The 27,313-nt window shown below is 41.6% G+C and overlaps 1 protein-coding gene across 2 annotated transcripts in view; it reads right to left on the bottom strand.

The window, feature by feature from the left end:
* NLGN1 (neuroligin 1) overlaps positions 1-25,936 on the bottom strand; it is a 596,937-nt gene extending 571,001 nt beyond the window's left edge. Inside the window, exons 1-2 of one of the 2 annotated variants that reach the window (XM_050965860.1) lie at positions 25,871-25,936; positions 24,507-25,024 (exon numbers count right to left, since the gene is read on the bottom strand). The gene's annotated coding sequence lies outside the window, so the exon portion shown is untranslated. Of the gene's footprint in view, positions 1-24,506; positions 25,174-25,870 lie in introns of those variants that run through there. The other variant, XM_050965861.1, reaches the window with a different exon arrangement.
* Positions 25,937-27,313: the final 1,377 nt, after the last annotated feature.

Genomic DNA, 27,313 nt, shown 5'->3' with positions numbered 1-27,313 from the left:
AGAGTTAAAGACACAAGATCTCCTTTGATATTCCAAAAGCTGCCAAAACATTGCATAAAGAAACTAATAGGGCTGAATGTTGCCTTCTGTTATACCAATACAATGTCATTTACTTCAGTGGTGTTACACAGATATAAAAGATGTTAGAATCTGATCCACTATTTCTACAGAATTTTTTTTAAATGTGATTTTTTTGTGAAAAAAAGTTATAAAATAACAGAGATGCATAATTATTTCCCTTAGTTATGGTGGAGTAACACCATAAGTAATTTTATGTCAAAGATCTCTATCTTTATTGTCGCAGGTGTTCTACTGCAACTTGAATTATGGAAAATTGAAGCTGCAGGTATCAAAATATGTATACATTTACATGTGAATTGGTTGCTACTGTCCAAATTGACAATCTAATGGAATGGAAAATTCTACTTTGACAAGAAGTCAACCCTTGACCACAATATGTGCCAGATTCTCCAAAATAAGATAAATTCATGTGTTTCTCCAATCTTCATTCAGTAGCTAGCATGTGACAAATTATCAGCTTTAAGATCATGTGTGGAGGCGCAGAGAGTTAGTCTGCTGACTCATTCTAGAAGCCTCAAGACAATCTTATTAGTTCCCACTCAAGGGCAAGACACTGCAGGGAGAAACTCTACAAACAGTCAGCTCAAGAAGTTGTTTAGTTCTGGGGTTTATAGAACTGATCCTCCCGCCATTACAATGAATAAAAGCTTGCTGTTGACTTCAAGAGTGCACTTTGGGCCAGATTTTTAAAGATATTTAGGTGCCTGAAGATGCAGATTGGTGCCTACTGGGGTTGGGAGTTAGGCACCTAAATGCTCTTGAAAAACCCACTAGGTGTCTATCTGTATCTTCTTTAAAATCTAGTCCTTTTTGCCAGATTCTACACAACAGAATTCAGTCCCAGCTTTATTGTTGACTTCAATAGGCACAAAAACCAAGCCTTAAACTTGTGAGTATAGCCCCCTTTTAGGCTTTTGTTACTTGAATAAAGACAAACCCAAAGAAGAGAATGGGTTTGGATAATAACCAGCATGTGTATGTATGGGTGCATACATGTGTGTACGTACATGCATCCACTGTGTTGAGTGAGGATGCTACCCAGTTAACTGCTGGCACACGTTCCATCAGTTATTTTTTTTTCTCAAATGCTGAGTTGTTGGGTCAGGTTCTGCAAGACTGGAGCTCCCGTTCTTCAATCCTATTCTCCTGAGTCATTCAAGTCTACACTTTGCCACCACAGCGCTAGGCCAACTAATTGTATAAATCCTAATTATACATGTAATTTTGAAAAGCCTTAATTCCTTCTGCAGATATATAAATAAACGATCAGGAAATGGAATTACTAAATGTTTCCAGATCAAATTAAACTACAAATTTCTTAATATCTTCCACCATAAACCTTGCCAGTGTACTCTGAAGTGGAAATTCAGGAAATTTATTAAATTCTGCAAAACTTGTGTTATGCATGGAATGCGTTTCCACTCAGTTATCAGAACTGAACAGCAACAGTGTGAGCAGTAGTAGGTACAGATAAAGGAAAGCAATAAAATGATTACCACTGTGTGGAAATTATGAAAATGCTTTATTAAATTTATTCAGCAGAAAAAAAACTCGCTACATATATTTCAGCTGTTGGTTTTCTGACCAGTGCTTGCTATGTGCAGAGTTGTGAGTTTCCTCAAGCTCCCATTTGATGGCAGTTACATAAAGGACAACTCTGCTGAAGTTTGCATAGAGAAAAGTGATATTTATTTCTCAGTCACTTGCACAGCAAACATCTTGACTTGCTTATAAAAACAAAAAATGTCAAGAGAGAATTCAACACAGGCGTAAGAATGTTTGCTTCAATTGTAGGGCTTCTGGGCCCAATCAGCCAGCACCAGGGGCATGCACGGGGGGGAGGGAAGGAGCATGCCCCCCTCCCCATAATCCTTGAGGGCACAGAACTTCTCCAATCCCTGGGTCGCAGAGACAGGGAACAGCAAGCTCCATCTGGGGGTAGGCCGGGATGCGGGTGAGAGAAAGAAAGACTGAGCTCCTCCTGGGGCCAGGCCGGAGTAGGGGAGGGAAGACTGAGCTTCTCATGGGGCCAGGCCGGGGAGGGGGAAGAGAAGAGTGAGCTCCTGCCAGGACATGGGAAAGAGCAAGCTCCTGCCAGGGCGGGGCTGGGGGACGGAAGAGGGAGGCCCTGGGAGGGGGCACAGAATGTGCCCCTCCAAAAATGGGTCATATTTAAATTCCTGTGCACACCCCTGCCCAGCATGAGATAAAATTAACTCCAAGTGAAGTCAGTTGACTTTGATGGGAGTTAGACTGGTATGGTTCTTGAACCCCCAACAGTACTGTCTCTTAAAACATGGTTAGATTCCTTTGAGCAAACCATGTGCAGAGGAAACAAGGTCCTTAATTTATAAGTTTGTTTCAATGTAAACTAGTAATAAAGTTTCAGGAGCCGCTTGCTTCTACCAAGGCCTCAAAGAGAAATCACTTGTGACCAAATTTTAAAAAAGAGTTCAGCACCCAACCGCTCCCATTATTCTCCGTGGAAGTGCTTAGATGCTGAACACTTTGGAAAATCTGGCCACTGAATATAGGGTCTGATTTAGGAAGGCATTTGAGCAAATTGCTAAATCCCACTGATTTCTCTGGGACTCCTGCACATAGTTAATGTGCTTAAGTGCTTTCCTGAATTGGAGAGTTAAACGGGACCTGCGCTCTTTTGAAAATCTGGCCCTAGTTGTGATGCAAAGAATTGTGGTGATGTGGCACATTCTGACTGGGAATTCTAATATCTCAGCAGCTGGAGAAGATTTCTAAATATCTCCACTGCCCTGCTGGGTGCTTTATTTCTGAGCCTTAAGAAAGGGACTATCTTGGTGGGCTAGACCAGAGGTGGGGAAACTACGGCCCAGCAGCCACATCCAGCCCTCCAGATGCTTTAATCTGGCTCTTGAGCTCCCGCTGGGAAGCAGTGCCTGGGGCTTGCCCTGCTCCAGTGCTCCAGCCGGGGAACAGGGTCGGGGCCTTGCTTCACTCAGCATGGCTCCCAGAAGCAGCAGCATGTCCCCCCTACGGCTCCTACGCTTAGGAGCAGCCAGGGGGCTCTGCACGCTGCCTCCAACCCAAGTGCTGCCCCCGCAGCTCCCATTGGCCAGGAACCGCAGCCAATGGGAGCTGCAGGGATGGCGCCTGCATACAGCATGGAGAGCCACCTGGCCACGCCTCCGCGTAGGAGCTGGAGGCGGACATGCTAATATTGCTGGGAGCTGCTTGAGGTAAGCACCGCCCAGAGCCTGCACCCCTAAGGCCTTCCAGTGCCCAACCCCCTGTCCCAGCCCTGATCCCCTTCTTGCCCTCCGAACCCCTTGGTCCCAGCCCACAGCACCCTCCTGTACCCCCAGCTCCTCATCCCCAGCCCCATCCCAGAGCCTGCACCCCCAGCTGAAGCCCTCATACCCTCCTGCACCCAACCCCTAATTTCATGAGCATTCATGGCCCGCCATACAATTTCCATACCTGGATGTGGCTGTTGGGCCAAAAAGTTTGCCCACCCCTGGGCTAGACTGTAAGGAGCTGCAGTGGAAGTACTACAGCTTCCTACTGTCCTTCCTAACACCCGCAGTGTTCAAAGTTTACAAATGCAGTCACAGGAATTACCTGTGTCCTGAGGAGCAGGGGGAAAACAGGACCTCTTTTTTCAGTTTCAACCAGTTTTTACTGGTAGGAGCATAGATTTTTGTTAGCAACAATAAACAAACACACAAAAGAAAGAAAACTACTGCGTTCAGAAACAGTGAAATATTGATAACAGCTAAACTGTGATGCTAAAGCTCTGTGATCTTGCTCTAGCACACCACAAAAACAATTTCTGATTGTAATGCACGCCAAAAACAGCAAACCCCTCAAACAAAGCCAAAACAACCAAGGGGTCTTCATAATCTTATGTATTAGACAAGTAGCAAACCAAACATGCTTCTATGATTGTATCACATCTCTATGGAAAAGCCCTGTTCTATTTAATAGGGGGGAAAGAAAGAAATTACTATAGAAATTACTCTAAAAAAAAGAGAAAAGATCTTATTTTCTATTCAAAGTTTTTAAAATCATACTATTCAACTCTTTGGTAGGGATAGCATGTCTATTACATTCTATAGCATTGATTCCCAAATCTATAATCATTTTCTATGAGAGTCTACTGGATTTTTCTATAAGAGGTAGAACTTTCTTTGCTTTATCCTTCTCAAGTGACTAAGGGATGGTCTAGACAGTATTTGATCCTGCCATGAGGGCAGGGGACTGGACTCGATGACCTCTCGAGGTCCATTCCAGTCCTAGAATCTATGAATCTATGAAACTGTAGCTTGAATCCTTTTGAAAGATGGTTTCTGGCATATCCACTGTCAGAAACAGACTTTGCACCAAGTAAGTCCAATTCCCAGAACCAAGGAGTTAATCAAAAAGCTATTATAACTTATTACTGGTCTAATTTGGAAACACTGTAAACATTTTCTTTTTTATTTAAAACAAACAACATCCACACACTGCAGTGCTGGCCAGATAAAAAGATTTAAGTAATAATAATTGCAATCTAACAGCAACTTCTACATATACACAGCACTGAGCTATTGTGAAGGCTGTCTTCACAGTCAATTGGGAACCTTCCCAATTTTGAGGGAAATGGCAGAAAAGATCAAGAACCATTAAACACAGATCTATACTATGTAGTATACACAGTGCAATAACCCACATTAATGTAACTTCAAGTTTACATAGTTCAAAAAAAGGAAATATAAAAAGTTAAGATCCCAGCATTAATATTAACTGGCCCTTGCTGCACCTCCTATTATGAACTATACAGGTGTCATACAGGGTCTGATTATAAGTCCATTAAATCCAGTATACTGCTGTAGGAGGTGGCTTCACCCCAAAGTTTTAGAGGAAAGAATCTCTTCTTTCCCATGATTATGCACTAAGCCAATTCTCCCAAACCTAGCAGATGATCAGTTTATGCCCTTATTTTGGCTTGCATAAAGTAGTCACAAATATTATGAATGGATTAATTAAAATATATGGCCATAAAATTCCCAGCCTTTTAAAAACCCAGCCACAGGATTTAATCTGATGAGCTCCCACAGCAGCAAATTCCAGCATATTTATTTTATTTATTCTAAAATGTTTCAACCATCATGTGATCCCTCATACTATGGGACACTCTTAAAAAAAGGAGATATATCTAAGCATTTTCACTCCCCTCTTCTGGATTTTGTCTAAAGTAGCTACAACCCAGGAGCCTCTTGGTGCCAACTATCAGAGGGCAAAGGGGCTGCATAGAGTTTTACAGGGATCCCCTGGATCAGATACATTCATAATAATTCATTAAAGGGGGTATGTGAGGTCCCTACTCAGCCACAGTAGCCAACAGATCACCATAATAACTGCAAATGAATGTAGGGATAATATTTAAGGAGTTAAGCATCTTACTGAAAATTGTATTCTCAAGGCAGTGCCCTGGGAAGCATCACAGTAGCTTTGGGCTATATTTTGTCCTTGGCTGTAACCATGCAATCCCTTTGGCTTCACTGTAGATGCAAAGATAGAAATGAGGAAATAATTCACCTTTAGAAAGATCTTAACCCAAGGTGACCACAAGTGGATATGGATGTGCTGTTTTTCATTATAATGCCATTACAATGGGAAGACAGTAACATCTGCATAGGTTTTAGAGGGTTTGAGCAAAGCCCATGGGAGTTAATGGGACCCTTCCACTGACGTCAATGGGCTTTGGATCAAATACACCAAAACATGCTGGTTACTTGCTTTAGCTGCTTTTTGTTCCACATGAGATGCCCAATCCTGCACACCTTTAATTCACAATGCCTTGAAAGGTTTTTCCTGGGTGCATCACAAACTCAGAGGGGAATTTCAATCTATTTCTGTGAAAGTGCATCAATTTACACTGATACACATTTGATTTCAAGCACCATTTTTCTGTCCAATCACTCCGCCAAGAGTTTCTCATAAACCTCCAGTTTATTTAGATCATCCTGCATAGAGTAGTAGGTTAGTACAGATTCATTTTGTCCCAGTAATAAATAATTTCCTTCAAGACACAACAACAACTAGTGTTCTCTGAACACTTGTGTGGTAAGAAGACTTTTGAATAGGCAGACTCGCTTAAGAGACATGCAGAAAAAGTCTTCAGGAAAACTGAATAAAAATGACAGTTTAAAATGCTTTAGGAATTCTGCACTTGATTTGAAAGAAGTGAGAAGACTCATTATGTAATCTCCTGGATGTCCTTCACATGTCCAGTCAAATCATGATGAATCTTTTATTCATTTTTGGTCTCTGAGACAAAATGAAAGTAAGACCTGAAGCAAAGAGTAGGAGCATAAAGTTAGTTGCACTAAAACAAAAAACACTAGGAAAGGTCTTCTTGTGGTTGTTTCAGATGACCTGGTCCTTTTACGAAGACCTTTCAGATTTTGAATTTGCAAGCACTGTGGAAGAATTTCTTTCAGAGACATGACTGCAAATTTTGCAAATTTCAACCAGCAACTCACTAGACTGTCAAAGATAATGCTTTCCTACCACTTCAGGGCAAGATAGTGTCTTCAGCCTTCAAGATCTGGATAAATGGCTGAAAAAGAAATGAAAGTTGCAGTTCCCCCATGACTGATATTTAAGGATAAAATTTTATCCAGAAGCAAGGAGAAGCATAGTGAGTTGCAAATAACTTTCTCTATAGATCCTGGAACGATGAGGAAAGTGGTCCAGTGGTAAGGATGCTAGCTTAGGAGCTGGGTTCAGATTCTGCTCTATCTCATACTTGCTGTGTGGCCTTGGGCAAGTTGTTTAGTCTCTCTGTGCCTCAACTGCCCACCTGTAAAATGGGGCTAACAGTACTCCCTAACTTGCAGGGGTATTACAAGGATAAATAAATGAAAGATTGTGAGCCACTCAAGATACTGTGGTAATGGGATCAGATAAGTACCTAAAACAGCTTGAAGAAGAATTGCACCTCTAAGATCTGCTTGAATCTGCAAATATTGCAAGCAATGCCCTCTCCCCCTCCACCCCAAGTTTGGATATAAATCATCAGCCTTTGTTTGCTTCAATACATCTACCCATTTCTTCATGATCCTCTAACTCTGTAGAGGTGTCTGCCTTCTCTCTAGTATTTAATCTCTCTATCCTAGGAATCTCTAATGCACCTATCACTATAGCATATAGGATTTCATAGGAGCTATGATGATTTGAAGCAGACATTTGAGCAGTTCATTACCAAATTCTGCACTGAGCTGATTGAAGGCAACTTGTTTAAAATCCCTGAGCTTGTCATTTGAGAAACAGAGTCACTAAATCAATAAATTTAAAAAAAAAATCACCAATCTTTGGTTATGTCTGGCTGATTAACCTATATGCTATATTTCCCTAGTCACTCAAAGTTCCACTGCCCAAGGCAGAAAAAATTTCAAAGCTCAGAAGACCACCCAGTGGTCTAGCTGCTTACCAATCAGTCTGAAATGGCCCTAATTCTTTTCTCTCTTCCTGCTCTTTCACAAAATGAGGCCATATGAATTTGGAGTGAATCTTTAATGTTAGTATTTTATAGCAAGGTTTTGTTTCAAGTTCTGATTTTTCTGCAAAAACACTATAGAAGCTTATGAGTGTTTCAAGTTAAGGTGGCAGCAGCTCTTGGGCTGAGAGTGGAGATAGGAAATATATAGGGTGGTAGAGCTAAACAGATTACAAAAGGACCGAAGGAAGAGAAAGGCTAGGAGTCAAGGAGAATTAAATAGGAATTAAAGGATCCAGATAAAAGCAGGGAAGAAATAATATTTTATATTTATTAGAAGAGTGATTTTTTTTAACGTGAAGACCCCAGAGTGCTTTACCAAGGCACTTTACAAACAAACATATTATTCTCATTCCACAGAGAGAGAAGCCAGGGCACAGCGACATTAAGCAACTTGCCCAAATTCTCCACAGGAATTAGTAGCACCGTTAGGCCTGGTCTACCCTTGAGGGGAGCGTGTTGATCTAAGTTACGCAACTTCAGCTATGTGAATAACGTAGCTGAAGTCGACGTACTTAGATCTACTTACCGTGTTGTCTTCCCTACAGTGAGTCGACTGCTGCTGCTCTTCCGTCAACTCTGTCTGTGCCTCTTGCCCAGCTGGAGTACAGGAGTCGACGGGAGAGCACTCGGGGACTGATTTATCACGCCTATATGCGATAAATCAATCCCCGCTGGATCAATTGCTGCCCGCCAATCCAGCCGGTAGTGAAGACATACCCTTAGAATCTCAATTGCCTGACTCTTGGTCATGAACTAAACTACTGCTGCCCACCAGCCAAACAAAAAGATGTATAAAGGTAGGAATGTCAGGAGAATTTCTGGATTTAATGAATTAAAAATGTAAAAAAAGTGGAAAATCTGTTGCAGAAACACCGTCACTTTTTGTTCTCTTCACTCTCAGAGAGAGAATTAATTTAAATGTGGCAGCACAACTTGTAAAGTATAGAAGAATTTCGTACTTGATTTAGTCCAAACATATAAAATTGGCAAGCATGTCCATTCATTTCCAAACTCTGTGCAGTGAACAAATGAGGCAATTCTGATTTTTCTTATCAAATAAAACAAAGCTGGGACCCTGTATGTGTGCTGAAGTTGCTCAGTAGATGTATGTTAATGAAATCTAGCACTTTGGGGCAAGTTTACAAAATCTCTAATTTTGCACACGTATAATACATATTTGTATTATATATATATATGGATTTATATATGTTTGAATGTTACACATGTACATTTGGAAATGCTCTGTTTCAGCAGACATTAAGTTGTAGTTATATGATATTTTATGTTAAATTTCTCTTCAGCTCTCCATGAATTTGCATGGATGTTTTCAGTATTGTTACATTGCTGGAATACCAGTGGAGCATCCTGTCCCAGAGGAAAGTATATATTTGTGTGTAAATAAGTAACTGATTTCTACTACTCGTGTTTATTCTTGAAACTACTAATCTATTTTTTAAAAACTTGCTCTGTGTTCACTGTATGGTGATCAGTTCTTTTGGCATTAAAGTTAGGAAAGCAAGGATGATCTTGTGGATAAAGTATTGTACTGGGATTTAAGAGATTTAGATTTGATTGCTAGCTCTGCCATAGTCTTACTTTTGTGAACTTGGCAAGTCAGACAAGCCCCGTTTCAGACAAACTTTTCAGCCCACTGCTATTCAGGGGATAATACTTACTTTCTCCAATAATTTGTCTGTGTTGTCTATTTAGATTGTAAACTCTTCAGAGAACGATCTCTCTCTTATTACTGGTAAATACAGTGCCTTGCACAACTGAGCCCTGATCTCAGCTGGGACTTCTAGACACTACAGTAATACAAATAAATAATACATAATTAGCTATGCCTAAAATACAAGATCTTAGATGCAAATCTAAGAGAAATGCCTCTCCCATGGTATGCTGCACAAATTTCACAGTCTAGTAGTCTGAGGGACATGGGAAAATATGGGCCAGATCCTTAATTCCTGTGCACCCAACAAGCTCACTGAAGACAAGGAATGTAGGATTTGAGGCACGAAAATGCAGAATTGGCCATATCTATCTACCTACCAGATATTACATGATGTGATGTAGAACCAGAAATATTAGGGCCCAGTATGTAATTACTGAATTTACTTACCTTAAAGTGAATCTGCAAATGCATGTATTTAACTGCATAATATATTAAATGTATATCAGTCAGACTGCAACACATTTTATTGTAGTATATACGGAATCTAGATGATACTCATGATTTAAATTCATAATTCAGTTTTAGAATATTTAATGTTCTATCCCCCCGCTAGCTTTAATGACAACACTTTAAATGCAAAATCGGATGTGTACATTCAGATCTAAATATTAAAAAAAATAAGAGTATTCAATATAAAAAATGCCTGAATCAGTCAACTGCTCCAAGTAAGGACTTATGTTTTAAAATATAATTTACAGTGTCTGGACTATGTCCAACTGATTACCATTTTTTCCTGCCATTTTGTCCCTTTTTGTTTGAACATTACCATCTTTATAGTTCTTATCTGGCCAAGAGATGGGCAAGTGGCTCCCTCTGATGCTAACATCAATACTGCTCTCTAGATTTCATAGATCTTACTGACTGTATTTCACAATCTAACCGTCAGCAGGATCAGGTTCCTTGTATTTATAGAGCAGTCTCCTTTTTTTTGTCATGGCTTCAGCCAGAAAATGCAGTTATGAACTTTTGATTCTTTAGTTTAACAGCATGAAAAGCAACATACAGAAATTAAAGTATTGTATATGCAGTATACTACAGGATTCAGCTCTTTGCTGGTATTAATGAATTTCCCTGTATTTTGAAGAAAAAACAACTTAAAAATATTTAATACTTTCTGAATATACAACTTTGCAAAATGGTGCAAGAGATAAAATTACCATTTGAGATTCAGATATTTGCTATAATCATAAATTCAACATACTGGTTTATTTAGTTTAGATTAATTCATACATTTCTGGTGTTTGCATGTGTTAGAACTATGTTAGAAATTGCTTTCTCAGTTTTCTGAAAGCCGTGCACTCTGGTGCCACAGTTATCAAGAGTAAGATCACAATAGGTTGCCAGGCCCTATTCTAAAATATTAGAGTAAGAAAAGGTTTATGACAAGGAAGCTTAAAGCAGCACCTATCACAGCTCTGTGATAGTAAAGGGTCTATCAACATTTCAATTACCATTCCTTATTATCATTATGGATTGTTTTTTTATTATATTCTAAAGAATCCTAACTGCCAGCTGAGAGGCTCCATATTTCATGGAAACGTGCTTATATCTAAGTAGGACATAAGTATGTTGGATGTTTCTGTTTGTATGTCTATGCCTAGATCACATCGGAGCCAACCCTCTGACCCCAAATTTTGGGTAAATTGAGATTTGTATTGCAAGAACCTTGGGACTTGACTCTCCCTTTAATTATAACTAAATCTTTTCTTAATTTATTTAATGTTTCAACATTTTGCAAGCAACTACTCCTTCGTGCATAATATTTTGGAAAGAAACATGCTTGGAAACGGATGAATTACTTTTATTTGAAAATAGCATCTATCGTCTATCAAGTCACAATCCTGGAAGACCTCCATGCGCAATTCCCATGGCCTTAAAAAGGCAGCCCCGCCTAAGCATTAAGAGTCCATGGTAGCAGCACCACCTAGCAGCACGGGATGGAGGAACCCAGGCCCTCTCACTCCACTGTGTTCCATTCCATATCTTGGACAAGATAAGGCCGCCACCATCAGGGCGTGTCATGGCTGGCAGTTGTCCCTGGCAATCTGATCCATGCGTCTCAGAGGCTAGAGTCCCAGCTCCATGCAGTAGACTTCCCTTTGGGGATGCCTTCCTGGCATAGTCCTTCTGCAGCTGTGACTGCTGATCTGCCTCTCTCTGCCTGCCACCCTGCTGGGCTGAAAAGACTCCCTTTTATGTCCCTCACTCCTCCAACTGGAGAATGCCAAGCAGGCCTGTTGGGGTGGGGCTTCCCAGGCCCAGAGTTGTTCCTGCCACCTTGACTCTCTCCAGTGTGGAGTTTATCCATCCCATCACAAATAGTACGTCAACACTTATTTATTTTAAATTACACAAGATTTATGCATAATAATTTTAAGAATAATTAACATTGCACTTTTCATCTTCAAAAGAACTTTACGGAGACTAATTACATCCAGCACCTCTGTAAGATAGTCCTTTCACTGATGGGAAATTAATGAAGAGAGATCGAGTCTTGGCCTATACAGCCATGAAAGGGGTAAAAGACCACCCTCTCTTCGCCCTTAGGCCCATGTGCAGGCTAAGACCTTGGGGACAGGCATATAGGAGCAAGCAGGTGCAATGCACTTGTTACTCCCCTACCCAGAACAGGTGGATGGGGAATGGGTGGGGAAAGGACAGGGAATAGCCAAGCTTTTCTCTGCCCACCCAAGTCAGTGCCAACCAATCCACCTGAGTCAATGTGGGTTTGTTATAATTTGATATTGGTATAAGCTTGCAAGAAGTTACCACATCACCCTGTAGCATGAAGGAACTGTGCCTCTCAGATGACTTGAAACAAAAGCAATAATTATCCCTAAGTAGTCACAAAGGAAATCAATATCTGAACCAGGATTAGAAAGAGTTCTTGACTCAGTTCTAGAAACTATATCTCTTTCTGGTAATATTTTTATCCTTCATTTACATAATATTTTAGGGTGTGAAAAGAATGTTATCTACTAACGAGTGAAGGTGAACTCAAGCCATAAAGTTTAGATCCAGACCTGAACTTTATCTTAAAAGTTTTTTTGTAGGGGGGGGGGGGAAACAGTAATATGGAACCTGGAGTTTTTGCGTTCAATCAGCCTCTTTTACAAAGCACTCGACCCTCACAGGAAATTCGTGGGAGTTTATACAATACTGAGAGGACTGCAGGATTATTTGTAGAATTTTCTTCAGCGTTTACAAGTAGATTCCAGATAAGACTGCCATTATTTTTATGAAAGTGTCACATAAAACTTATGGGGAAAATAAAAAGAATGACATGGTATTTACAATAATGTTGTTGGACTTATCTATACTCGAAAACAATGAAACTTGAAAGATAGAGTGTTTTTTCTCTCCTAATAATCATACATACAAAAGCATAAGAGTCGCAAGACTAAAGCAGAGAAGATGTGAGCCAAGAACAATGAAATCAACTGCTTTTGACTCTTCTGGAAACCACTCCTTACTTAAGTGTTAGTTACAGTAAAGGCCCCCATTCAGTTGGCAGTCTCTTGTCTTAAACAACCACTTTAAACTAAGGTTTCCAGTACAATTTGTTCAATCTGTAATTAATAACCACCTTTACTTGGCAACTAAATGTCACTTGTCTCTTGAATGGTTGCTTAAGGCAGGTTGCACTTAGATGTTACTGTAATTTTTTATATTCAGCTTGCTGTGTTTGAAGAATCAAACAACTGAAACACAGAAAGTTAGAGATATGTGTTTTCATATCAGATTACAGGTACATATATATAACAAAGTTGCACTCTAATTAAAAAAGAACGGTTCTTGTTCTAATCCCACAAACTGTATTAAAACCAGTTTAACTCTATTGACTTAACTGAAGTTACTCCTTATTTACATTGGCGTAACTGATATCAGAATCAGGCCCATTGTGTGTATAATATTTGAGACAGTACAGTAGCATATAGTTTAGAACAGTGGTTCTCAAACTAGGGCCACCGCTTGTTCAGGGAAAGCCTGTGGTGGGCCAGGCCCGTTTGTTTACCTGTTGTATCTGCAGGTTTGGCCGATCTTGGCTCCCACTGGCTACGGTTCACCGCTCTAAGCCAATGGAGCTGCAGGAAGTTATGTGGACTGAGGGACATGTTGGCCACCCTTCCTGCATCCCCCATTGGCCTAGAGTGGTGAACCATGGCCAATGGGAGCCGTGATCGGCCGAACCTGCGGATGCAGCAAGTAAACAAACTGGCCCGGCCTGCGAGGGCTTCCCTTGAACAAGCGGCGGCCCTAGTTTGAGAACCACTGGTATAGAATATACATTTACAGAGGAGTATATCAAATTATTAGGTTGTCCAGGGAGTCTCTGATTGTGTGATTCAAAAAAAATTGCCCCCACATGCTCAGATCCCTTTACATGCCAAGGAGATTTGCCACCCATTGCCTTGATCACTCTACTAGTATGTCTGCAGCCTATTTCTCCCCCCCTTTACCTTATTTATTTAGGCAATGAGCCTGCAATGATTTCCGTGTGAGTGTAGCGGTCCACTTGCCCCAGAACTCACCCCAGGAACAGGTCCTTAGAATGAAAGCTCCTCAGGGTAGAGATTCTTTTATTGTGGGTTGGTACAGCACCTCACTGAGAAACTTCAATTTTCACTGAATTCCCATTTTAACAATAAAATTGCAAGCTGGCTACGGCTTTCATCTGCTGTTCAGCCACTTTTAACTTTAGTTTTCTAATAAACATGCTTAGTTGGAAGCATTCAGGGTTTTTTCTCCTAGTTTAGATTTTTTTCTTAATGAAACATAAAAATTAAATATATCTCAGCTGGAGGTGAGGCTTTACTGAAAATAAGAGATAAGTTAATTCTGCAGTAGGAACGCTGAGCAAAAAGAAGAGAAAGAAAGAGTCAAAATAAAATACCACCAGATCATGCAGGGCCTGTAACATTTAGCATACACTTGCTTTTGTTTCTCTTAACTTTATGTTTACTGAGTTTTGGTAATTAACAATATGAAATATTAAGAAACAGATCATGCACACACATGCATCATACTTCATTTGAACGCTTATTATGTCTACTTTAGGATGAGGTACATCGTGGAGGTGTCAAGTGGTGTCATTACCATTGAAACAGGGATAAACAATGACACCCTCAACACATTAAAATGACCACTTTGAAATATCTGCATTCATTTTGTTAGTTTAGTGTCTCTATCTATTATTTCAAGACATAACATTGGATTTCTTTGTGACCTCAAAGCATCACAACAGCAATCTAAAGGGTAAAACAAAAATCTAACAATAAATGAGTGCAGATATCACTGAAATGAAATAGCGCTGATGACACTTCTAGTCAATATCATCATCATCTTATTCACTATTAGTTCACCATGCATATTTTACCACCCATGTTGCAATGGTGATCCTATATCTGGTTCACCTATGTACAAAGTCATCCACATCTTTGTTTACCAAGATGCTCTTTTGCCATACTCTTCAAAACTGTCCTCACACGATCGGAGTTTGGCCAGTGACTTCTCCTTTTTGATGACAAGACAGAGGTGCAAGCAATTCAGATCTTTGTGGGTTTTCTTTTCTTTCTTGCTCTGGTCATACAGCATTGTGTGCCAACTTCCTTCCTGCAGAGATTGAGGCTTGTCTGTCTTACTCAATTTGGCAAGATCTTGACGGTGAACACCACAGTGCCCTTCGAGAACAGGATCCCGGCCTTCCACGGTGCCCGAGCTCGAAAGGTGGAGAAATATGCCCCTCTAGCTGAAACCTTGAGAGCTGAGGTTACCAGGTTCAGACACACATGCTGATGGTTGGAGCTCTGGGTGCATGGGACCCCAGTAACGAGCGAATGTTGAGAGAATGCAGAATCGGACAACACTATGCTTGGCTGATGCAAAAACTCATGGTGTCGGACACCATCAGGTGGTCAAAGGACATCTACATAGAACACGTCACCAGACATCAGCAATACCAGGAGGGATGAGCTGGAGTGCCAATGAGATGCGCAGTCAGGAAAGTAACTGAAATACTTCCCTTATGGATTGTATTTTCTAAATGGACAATCTACCCTAAATACTCAATTACTGAGGGACAATCTTCACTCATTGCTGTATTTGCTTTCCACAACCAACTCTCTGTATAACTTTTCATGAGTGATGTACCCAAATACTTGGATGCTAATATCTAAACTGTATAGTTGAATGTATTCACCTAAATTTGGGTTATTGCTAATTATGCACTACATGGATCTTTTGACTTTTAAAACAAACTTTGTATTTGTCTATAATCTAAGCACAGACGCTCTTTTCTTAACCTGTGTACTATATCATTTTTTTAACATTAGCTTTAATAAAATTTTAGCTCTGTTTGTTTTGCATTCACTGTTGCATTCCCCATCAGTACCCAGCCCGAGCCGGGGTAGCCAATGATACAACCAGCAGACCAAAATTTGGTGATGAATCCTGGTCACATGCCACCTAAGGCACATTGTGCATATGCTAAGAAGTAGTTTTGACAACAATAAACACAGATATCCTCCCCCCAACTATGAAATAGGGATGGCACAGTCACATCTTGTTAATGCGTGTGCAGCAGGAAGTACGCTGCAGATGTCAGGAGTGAATGTGTCACAAATGGTATGTACAGGTCTGAAGTGATGCTTGTCAGTTGTGCTGGGGGTGCTGCCTGTTTCAATCCACACGTAATCTATGTGTTCCATTTTTGGAAAGTAGTGAACAGCAAGGATCAAAACATCTGTATCAGGTAACCTAATTACCAGGGCCGGCGCTTCCATTTAGGTGACCTATGCGGTCGCCTAAGGCACCAGAATTTGGGAGGGCGGCATTTTGCCGCCCTCAGCAGCAATTCAGCGGCAGGGGGTCCTTCCGTGCTCAGGGTCGTCGTCGGCAATTCTGCTGCGGGTCCTTCACTCGCTCCGGGACCCGCCGCCGAAGTGCCCCGAAGACCGGGAGAGTGGAAGGACCCCCCCGCCGCAGAACTGCTGCCAACGACTGGAAGCGCGGAAGGACCCCCGCTTAGGGTGCCAAAAACCCTGGTGCCGCTCCTGCTAATTACTATGGGTCCTTTGACCCCAACAGACACAAAAGCCACAATGGCATATGCAGCATGCAGAAGTGTCCTTCTGTCCACTTCCTCTTGAGTTGTGGAGGTCTTGGGCTTCTTCACACCTCTACTGGTGATGAACTTTGCACCCCTGGAAAAGTCTTCAGCAAGAAGGAGTGTTTGTGTTGGGTGTGCTCCCATGCTCCCAGGTGCAATCCGAATCATATATTCACAGAGGAATTTTACAAGTGACTGTTTCTTGGATGCCATGTTTAGAAACTTTTTCCATGGAGGCATGGGTCATCCATCAATTACCTGGTATTTCTTGCATCCAATCTTAGATCTTGCTCTGCACTGTGTTTCTGCATTTTTCCACACTTACTGTTGTGATATCTGTCAAAGTCTTTGATCACAGAATTAGTTTTGTCAAATCCTTGTAGGACCTGCCTCAAATACTCAGCAGCCAATTCATCAAATGTGTGGAATTTGTCTCTAGCCATCATTTGTATGGCAGCCGTGGCATCTCTGATGTACCCTGTGTTTTCTTTGTTGAATGCTTTTAGCTCATGGGTTCTTTCACCTTCAGCTTCCAGCTGACGCCCTAGTTAAGCCTTGTCTGCTTGTCTCCTTGTTTCATCAGCATGGAAGAGGGCCATAGGCACAGATCCTAATGGGTGACTAAGAACAGTTGCCATTGAAACATCATCTCTGCATCTTGCTAAGGGCAGAGCTCTATGGAAAACAATTTCTGAACTGATAGGTGCTGGACTGTGCCTCTCTTGCCAGACTTAATTTGCTCAGCAAACATTTTGATGCCAGATTTCTTAACTGGCCTGGAGAAACTACATGTCCCATCAGAATCAAGTGAACCTCTCACAAATCTCACCATTTGTTCTTCACTAACATCTGCTATTTTCAACAGAGACTACTGTACATCTGATGTTACATAAAATCCAGTAGATATGTTGTTAAGCATCTTTGGATGTAATTCTGGATCAAACGGGTTTTTCATATTGTTGATGACATCATTGATAAGAGCTATAACATGCTCTTCATTCCTCTTTAATGCAGGGGCAAGGACTTGTATCTGGACTTTGTCTTCATCACTACTTCTTGTTAGGCCACCTCTTTCTCTAACAGCTTTTGCATATTCTTAATAGGAATATGTGTATTATCATCTCTAATACATACTGACCTATGCATAAGTGCCACTGAATTGAAAAGCTAGCTTCTAGACTATTTCAAAGGCTGCATAGACATGCATAGACAATTACAAATTAAAACCTTTTAAATGCTACCTTGTATGTACAAAAGCTTACAAATGGAGATTACAATAGGAATTCACATACATTTATATCTTCCCACTATGCAGTACAAACTGTGTACATGTAATCTACTGTTACTGGTGCACAATCTTCACTATGTGTGCACTCTGGTCAGCAAATTTCAACTGAAAAGATAAAAATCACTTGTGAGATACTTTACCAATTAACGATGAGATACGAAAACATTTCATGTTGGTATATTGCAAAATGTTCATGGTCACCATTTTTTGCCACTTGCTAAAAAGCTTCATTTCTGTGGGCGGGAAAGCTTGCCCATGCAAAACCAATACAAATCTTTTAATACATTGTTGTTTGGTAAACATTGTTGTTGTTTGACCAGTAAACACCACATTAAGGCATTGAAATTAATATAAACAGTAACACGGGCAGTCATAGTCATGTTGTAGTGTTCCTGGAACTGTGCAAAAAATGATACTCTTATTTTGGATACCATTGTTTCACCTTGCTACAGGCTTATGGTACCACTTGACAGCTCCACATCATACCTCATCTAACAGACATAAAATAAGCTTTCAATGGTGTATGATGGGGTATGTGAAGAGTGGGTACATTAAACTTCAAAGATATGGCCCTTTTTGGAGAACTGCTGCACGCCTGTATAGGCCCCTTCAGAATGATAAAGTAGTTCTATTGGATAACCAGGCAGTGCAGTGGGTAGTTTGACTCTTTTCCTCTCATCCTGTGACCATGCTTCCACCATGTGGGTTGAGGAGGAGGAGGCAACATACATTTAACTTAATAAGGACCTGATCCAGCTCCCACAGAATTCAGTACAAAGACTCCCATTGACTTCAATGGGAAGAGGATCAGACCCTAATAGCTGGTATTTAAGAGTATTCAGTTATTTTAAGTTAAAAATAATGGCAGTTCCATTATAAAAATATTAAAAACCCTCTAAAAAGCATCCTTTGGATGGCTTAATTTTTCTTACACTGTGTAAACATAGGTGTTACTATTGGTATTCCTGCTATTTATCCCTTTTTCATATAATGAGTATACAGATATGAGAAATTGTCTAACATGCCTAACTAGTTCTATCTAGTTTAATCCTGTATATTATAAAATAGCGTTGGAAAACCTGGTGTTTCCACTGACCAATGGTAATGAAGATATCTAGTAGCTATGGTCCTGATTCTCCATAGTTTCACTCCTGCTTTATGCTAAAAAAAAAAAAATCTATGAAGCCACATGACATAAAACAGTGCAATACAATGTTGACTCAGGTCTTACGTTTGAGTTGGAACTAGTTTTGTTTCAAGCTGCTTCACAAATATCAGTGTGCCTCCAACAAATAATGGATATTGACCAGGAAGAATTTTCTAATTATATTCAATTAGTGGTGATCATATTCAATTAGTAGCAATCTGATCACCAATAAACACTGGATATATAATCTTCTCTCCTGCCAGGTATCTTCTTTCCACGTTCTTCCCTGTTTCCTGTCCTCCCTTCTTTCTACCTTCACCTTCCCTGCTTGACTCTTCATGCTCTCCACCAGCTTCCTTTCTTCTGTCTCTTTCCTCCCACCTGCAGATGCATGAGCTTGCCTAGAGCCTCCATGGGCTCTCTGATAGCAGTCCCATTATCTGTTCAGGAAAGGTCTCCAGTCCATAGGGACAAGACCTCTGATTCCTCAGCCAGTATACACACCAACCACGTAATTCCTCCCATCTTTTGTTTGCTTGTTTTTTCAGGGGAGGAGACACTCTGATGCTTTCATTTTGGAACTACATTTTGAGGTGGAAACATACTTGAAGAAGAAATAAAAACATTTTTTTCTTCGATTTTTACAAAGGGTCTTCAGTGTGTGCATGTGTACATCATGCTCGGGTGTCGCCATTTCTCAGGGGGTTGCACAATATGATCTTGGGCATAACTGTCCTCAAGAAACATGGACAGTCTTAAAACAATTTGATCTCTCCCTACTTCCAAGCTATTTTATAATCTAACGCAGAATCTCATTCCTTTAATCAGCACTTACAAAATCCTAAATCTGTTGTTTGACAAAATGTATTGGCCCCACTTAAATTATCCTTCTTAGAATGAATATCAGCATTTTGGCCCTCTGTAGCGTATGTTATGGAAGATACTGCTAAGCCAGCTCATTTAGTCATACCGCAAACTACTGTAAGGACCCCACCATGGGCCATCGGCAGAGTCTGAACCCCAGACTTTCAGCTTGCAAAGCCCAGACTTGTAATACATGAGTTAAAGGAGTAACTCCATTAGCTGGCAGCAGCAACAGGCTGTTATCCTCTGTGCAGACAAGCCACTTGAGGATGAGCTAGGGCAAAGAATAAAATTCCACAGCAAAATGTAAGATTACTGCTGCCAGATTAGTATTCACTCGTAACACCACAATGGTATAAAGACCTCATATGCAGAGCTCGAACTGCCCCTACCGCAATGGGGATACCACTGCCAGTATAGTATGCAAACCATAAGTATTACCCAGATAGGTGGGGGAATATGAATGTTTGAACAGTTTGTTGTCCCATATGGTGGAGGCCACGTTATCTATGGCCTCCATATCACACACTATTTCTTGCTCAGACCAGGTTTATCTGCCCCTTGCACTTCCCTCACCTATTGATGGAATGGTGAGGCCAATTTGGGATCCTGTAACCCTAGTGGGAGTTATGCAAGATGTCTGCAAAATGGGGTGCTCTGGCTCCATGTTTCCCATCTCCATGTTTCTTTCAAATAAGTCTATTTTGGAGAAGGTACCATTTCATTGTCCTGTATCATTCACTGCTTTCCTTCTCCAAATCTGTCCTATATATTGCAATATTTGCAATTTTTCCAAACGTTTAACTTCCACCTAGTGGGTAGTGCATGGAACCAGAAGTCAAGAAACTTGAGTTCTATTTACAGTTGCCACTGAATTGCTGTCTGACCTTCCATAAATCACTTTTTGGGTGGCCTATTTTCCCATCAACAAAAGTGGGGATATTGATACTTACCCACAACTGTAAAGCGCTTGGAGATTTTCAGATAAAGCGTATTATGTAAGTGCAAAGTATTACTAGTAACCATTTGAACACTTTGCCCGCCCACTTCCCAGACACCCAATAGATACACAGCCTCACAGGGTACCAGAGATCCCCCCCGCCCCCACAAGGTCTCAGAGCAGGGGTAGGCAACCTATGGCACACGTGCCGAAAGCAGCACGCAAGCTGATTTTCAGTGGCACTCACACTGCCCGGGTCCTGGCCACCGGTCCGAGGGGCTCTGCGTTTTAATTTAAAATATTTAAGAACCTTCATTTAAAATTAAAAAATATGTACCACTGAAATCTAGTCTTGTTGCAGCAGATAGAGTGGTTTTCTAAATGTTCGAGGAATGTTCAAGTTAAAATAATCAACAAAGTTCTGCAAACACTGACTTAATGATTCCATAATTAAATCACAGGCAAATGTAGAACAAAGAACCCCACAGCAAGCTTAACAATGTGAAGCTCAGATGGATATGCCAGTTACAAGTAACCAGCTAATATTGCTAAATATTACTAAAGTTAAAAAGAAGGAAATTAAAAGAGTAGAATTAAAAATAAACCTGCCCTCACTGCAGGATAGGGGTGGGTTTTGTTTTTTAAACCAGTGAGGTTAAAAGAGGATGGCTTGCTTGTTTTGGAGTTGAATGGGTTGCACAGTAACACATTTTGAAAAAAACTCTTTGGTCCCTTCCAGTCCTAAGTAAGGACAACAGGTTTGGGCCCAATGTTTCTGAGAGCATTCAGGTTAATACAAGTTCTAAAACTTTAATCCAAGAAGTGTCAGAGAAAATGTGGTAAGCCAAAAAATGTTGCCACCATATAAATCATGAAATGGATTCTGAAATCCTTGTTCTTCCTTAGAAGCATCTTTACTCTGCCAGTAGTCCCATTAAAGACAGTATTATCAGAATCTGCATATACACATTTTACAGAAAAAATACAAGGTAATGTTTTGATTAAAAAATCTGTTTCTTTGACTAATTGTATGATGTTCAATAGTAACCCAGAGAACCATCTGATGAACTGAACCTACTTTTGCAAACATGTTTTTCCACAATGATTTGTTAATAACATGAAATGGAATTTCAATTGAACACTGTGTGAGATATATTTAAAATAAATAATCAAAGTTGCCTTATTTACAAGTGTTGTCTCTACCACCAGCTACAGATTGTTTTAAAGATTACTAAAGAGAACTAAAGGGAAGCTTAGGTAAATTCAAATCCTGTGCCTGAGCAATCTTTTAAAACAATCAGGTTTCATTGTTCTGTAATAGTGAGTTCCCAACTGTCAAGAGAGAGTGGCTTTAATTTTTTATTTCAATTTTAGATACATCCTAAATGTAAATGATGGATCAAAAAAATCTAATTAATGAATAAAGAAAAAAGTGAAAATAAAGTCAAGGGAAAGGAATAACATGGAAAAGGAGCTTTCCACTCAGCACTGCAGGAGTATTAATATATTCTGCTGGAAGACTGAACACCACAGCGCCTGCTTATATTTAAGAGGATTGGAAAAGCTAACGACAGAATCAGCAAGCTTACAAAAAAACATTTACTACTTCTTTTAATCAAAACATGTAATCAGAAGGCCTAGGTGATGATTACCTTCTTTCAGTGTAAGTCACTGAAGCAGGCTGCTAGGTGGAGGGAGCTCCTGTCTATGCCAAGGACAATGTAAATATTACAAACGCTGAAAAGGTATGGTCAGGCATTACCCTTATTTCCAGATAAATTCTTCTCTGTAGGCTGGCCTATTGCTAGATTACAATGGTTGTCTAAAATCAAGATCTATTCACTGAACTCCATACAATGTGAGACCCACAGAAAGAAACATCCGCCTTTTGTTAAGGACACCTTTATTACCAAGAACCTTTCAGTAATTGTTGAGTGTAATCAGTTATTCGGGGGATACTGCATAAGGCTAAAGTTACCCTTCCTAGAACACAATTTAGATTATTTATAGACTGCTGTATTATTAGCATTCATATATTTCTTTGTTTTAAAAGGAAAAAACCATTAAATCCCATAAAAAGCCGAATATTTCTACAGTTGGCTGCTAACTGAAATTCTTACTCCTCAAGTGCCATGTGTATCATTAAACAGGACCTGGACAAACAAAAATAACTGGAGCAAGTTGATCGAGACCGAGAATCTCCAATGTTTGAGAATGAAGATCGGGGCAGTATTCTGAGTCCCACCCCACCCCCAGGTATAATGATGCCCTGATGGCACAGTTCTGTCCAGAATGAATGTCCAGTCAGTGCAAAGTCACAACCCAATTTCATTTCACATGCAAGGCAGGTGCTTTTCCATCATCCCCACCAGACATGCTGCTGAGCCCGTACAGAACATTTTACATGTTTGGATTAAATTCCTGGGGGAGAAGGAAGGTAACTGCCTAATAATGCAGAGTGCCTGAGAACTACCCGAGCCGGGGGGGACGGGGGTTCTTCTCCTTACAGAGGCTTCAAAAGGAAATGCAGAAACTTTGGGTGGGGGGTGCATGCTGGATTAGTGTAAGAGGGGGAGGAACAGGGCTACCCAACAGGAGAGCGTGGAGACTAGGCAGGGGCAGAATGCGGTTTATCCGCGTGTGCGCTGGAGCCGCAGCGATCTCGCTTTCCCTTTGTGGCCAGATCTCTCCCCTCGCCTCCTCCCTGTGGGTATTCCCCCCTTCCCTGAACGGCCTCCCTCGCTCTCCTTTATCTCCGCTACCCATTGCCTCCGGCTCCGGCTCCTTCTCAGCGCTGCAAAGCTGCAACTCACTAGCGAGCGCGCCGCACTGAGGCTGCAGCGGCCCCAGCACTCGCCTTGAGTCGGTCTCTCTCCCACCGAGGCTTTTCCTGACTCTCTTGATTAATCCCTCCTCGCCCGCACAGACACACGCACACGCACCTCGGCTAGCTCTCCCCTATACACACATGCACAGACGCACACAGCAGCCACTGGGCATTCAGGTGTCAAGCGATCGTACGAGAGAAAGAGGGGGAGCCGCAGAAATCTCAGCGCAAAGCAGCGATGAACAAACAACCGAGGAAGGGGAATTGATGAGATGAGATTTAAGGAGCCACCGGAGGGGAAGCCAGGAATTCACAGATGGCCAAGGCAGCGGGCAGCAGGGCGGATTTACGCTGGTAAAAGAAAGTCCCTCATACTGAAATGACATACCAGAGTCTGGTCTGGAGCAAGAAACGTGTCGGTTACTCATGGAGATTGAGCACACACCGCAGAAAGGTTCCCCCTTATCCTCCCATGTGAACCCTAACATCCACGATTCAGTCTCCTCTTGGTAAATCTTGCTAAGATGAACCTCCCAGGGAAATTAATTTGCTTTTAGTGGAGGAAGAACCTGCATTTTTTATTTTATTTTATTTGTTCCACTGTCGAGTTCTCCCCTGGGGAATTTTAACTACTTATCTTTCCTTTTTAAATGCAAATAACGGCTTTTGTGGGCAATTTTCCACAGGGCTTTTCAGAAATACTGCCCTGTTCCAGAAAGTGCTATCAGGAGATTTATTTTAAAACAGAAGGTGGGTGTTTTAAAACAGTTACCAAATACAGTCCAAACATGTGAACAACCAATAAACTCTTAAATATAGCGATGCAAGTAGCTGCGAATATCAATATTCACGGAAGAAAACACCCATATGCATTATAAAAACTCAAAAGGACGAGGGGATTGCACAGAAAAGGCAAAGAAATCAGCCCAGTTGCTCTGAAAAAGAAGTTATTGGTAACCCATAGCAAATGCTGTTGCCTCAGATAGCTCACCCTTACCTTATCACTATTGCTCGTTTGCACCTGATCTGCAACCATAAGTACTTCGAGCTAAATTGATGGCTGAATTTAAACAATTTCTTCATGCGCCTCTTTTATAGGCTCAAAAGAATGTTATGACTGTCCTCTTCAGTATCCATTCGCTCCCCAAAGAACTCCAATTTTCTTGAAAGAGGCAAAAACATCTATATGTCTATATACAAACGGGTACTATAATATATCCAAAAAGGGGGGAGGGGGAGATCAGAGAGGTGTCACTACAAACTTGGCAAGCAAGACGTATCCACGGATGTCCTAGCAGGAATGCAAAAAACTGATGCAAAACAGAAAATTCCCAGGGAGATTTAGAAGCAAAAACGCCACACTGGAAAAATGCATGAAAAGAGCACAAACGGGATGGCTGGATAAATCTTTCCTAGCTATACATCCGTCAGCAAAGTGAGCAATCGCCTCCCAAATCCGAGCCAGTGCAGCTGCTGCAGCTGAGTCGCTTTCTCTCTCCCCGATGCTGCTGCTACCTGTAGGCACACACATACGCGCACACACACAGAGGGACCCACAGCTGTGCAACATGCACGCTGCTGCTGCCTGTGCAAAAACGAGGAGCAGGTTAACCAATGAGCAACGTGCCTCCCTTTCCCTCTGCTCTCTCACAGTGGGGCCTGGATTCTGGGGGGATCCCGCGCGTGTGTGTGTGCGTGTGCGTCCTGCTCGCGCGCTCGCTCCCTCTCTCGTGTCTCTCTCATACGCCCTCTCTCCTAGCTCTAGACTCGGCCAGCAGCAGAGTGGTGGCAGCACTGAGGGTGAAAGGCCCAGACGTCAGTTGTGACGTGCACCAAAGACACAGAGATACACGTGAGTGAGGGGAAGCAGCAGCAGCTGACAGCCTCTGCCAGTGAAAGTTTCCCCAGACCCACTGGTCTGTCCTACCACTTTCCCCAGCTTCCTCCCCCTTTATTTTTCTAGTCTTTAAACGCAGGAAACAGGACCATCTGGACAGGGAAACCATAAGCATGATGGGATTTGGCGAGGGAGGGGGTCTGCTTCAATTTGTCCCCATCTCTAGCCCTTTCTCCCCACTCTAAGTTCAGGAACAGAGGTGGTCCAACAGGAAAACACATCAGTCAGTTTGTCCAATATTGTGTATGGAGAAAGAAAAAAAACAGCTCAACCAGTCACCACCTCCCTCCACTTTTTCCATTCTCTAGATGCAGGAGCTCCTTAAACAGACAAGAAAGCCCATCACTCACCATGACATATTCCAACATCAGGCTCTTCCTCTGCAGTGCCAATCGCCTCCCAAATCCGAGCCAGTGCAGCTGCTGCAGCTGAGTCGCTTTCTCTCTCCCCGATGCTGCTGCTACCTGTAGACACACACATACGCGCACACACACAGAGGGACCCACAGCTGTGCAACATGCACGCTGCTGCTGCTGGTGGTATGTGTGTTACATGTACACCCTGTGCCCCACCTTATAATGGTCATAATCAGTTCAGTTCTATACATTATGCGTGCCCAAGACACAGAGAGACCACCCGGCCTCATCTTTCCTACCTCTTTTTCCAGTCTCCATTGTACATTTGTCTGAGAATTTCTGAGACCTTTATCCATTTTAATTAATGGAGATCCACAGATCCTCTGCTATAGTATTAATTACTGTTATCAATGGCAGAGCTGTAAATGGCATCTAGGAGTCCTATCTTCCAGGTCTTGTCTAATGCAGTTAGCTGCATCAGAGCAAAATGCACTCTGGTGCCACTTTAGCCAGTAAATTACCTTGCTATCAGTGCAAGCTCATTTTCTACCAGTACAGTACTTCCATAGTGGAAGGATTGTACCCCTGGTGATACATTAGTGTTATGACCCCAATGCAAAAAAATCCCAGGATAGACAAGGGACAAAGTCTCTTGCTTTGACTACACCTCTGCCCCCATATAACACCACCCAATATAACATGAATTCAGATATAATGCAATAAAGCAGTACTCCAGGGGGGCGGGGCTGCATGCTCTGGCGGATCAAATCAAGTTCGATATAACACTGTTTCACCTATAACACGGTAAGATTTTTAGGCTCCTGAGGACAGCGTTATACTGAGGTAGAGGTGTACTATTATTGTTATAGCTTCATAAACGTGCATGATGCTGAATGAACAGATGTAAGAGAGTCTCTGGCCTGAAGAGTTTACAATTTAAGTTAAGACATGGGTTGAGTGAACAAGACATTGGGGATGTCAGGGCAAAGGGGAAAATTATGAATGCAAATCAAGAGTAACAGCAGTATCATATGGTACTACTTGATGAGCCCGGAAGACCTCTACGTACCCCTGTTTGAGAACGACTGGCTTAAGATATGCCTACACTGCACCATAAGCCCAGCAGGCTTTGAACACAGAATCAAGCCACCCACATCTTTCCATTTACACACAATTTATGCTACCCCAGCCTGAGCCCAGAGATCTACACTGCAATTTGATAGCCCTGGCCACACCTGGAGTCAGCTGACACAGACTAGCTTCCAGTGTAGACACACTTGAACAGGCAAGGCCATCGAAAATCACTCGACACTTTCTTGTGAAAGAAAATCTGACACAGCATTTCCTACAGAGAGAGACAGGTAAGCCCAACATCACAGCCCAGCAATTCGTTATATTGCTGGATTTTGTGTGTAAGTGGGGTCTGTCTCAAAAGCGTGATTTCGGACAAAGTAAAGTAGGAGAGGAGGGCCATAGAAGTGGTTGAAGGGAGAGGATTAAGGCTGAGCCCAACAAAGATTCCTCACAGTTCCTGTGTGAGACAGGCATGCA

The sequence above is a fragment of the Gopherus flavomarginatus genome, chromosome 8 (assembly GCF_025201925.1).
Source record: "Gopherus flavomarginatus isolate rGopFla2 chromosome 8, rGopFla2.mat.asm, whole genome shotgun sequence".
NCBI classification, from domain to species: Eukaryota; Metazoa; Chordata; order Testudines; family Testudinidae; genus Gopherus; species Gopherus flavomarginatus.
The sequence above is the reverse complement of the archived record's forward strand: the minus strand, read 5'-3'. Positions and strand labels throughout refer to the sequence as shown.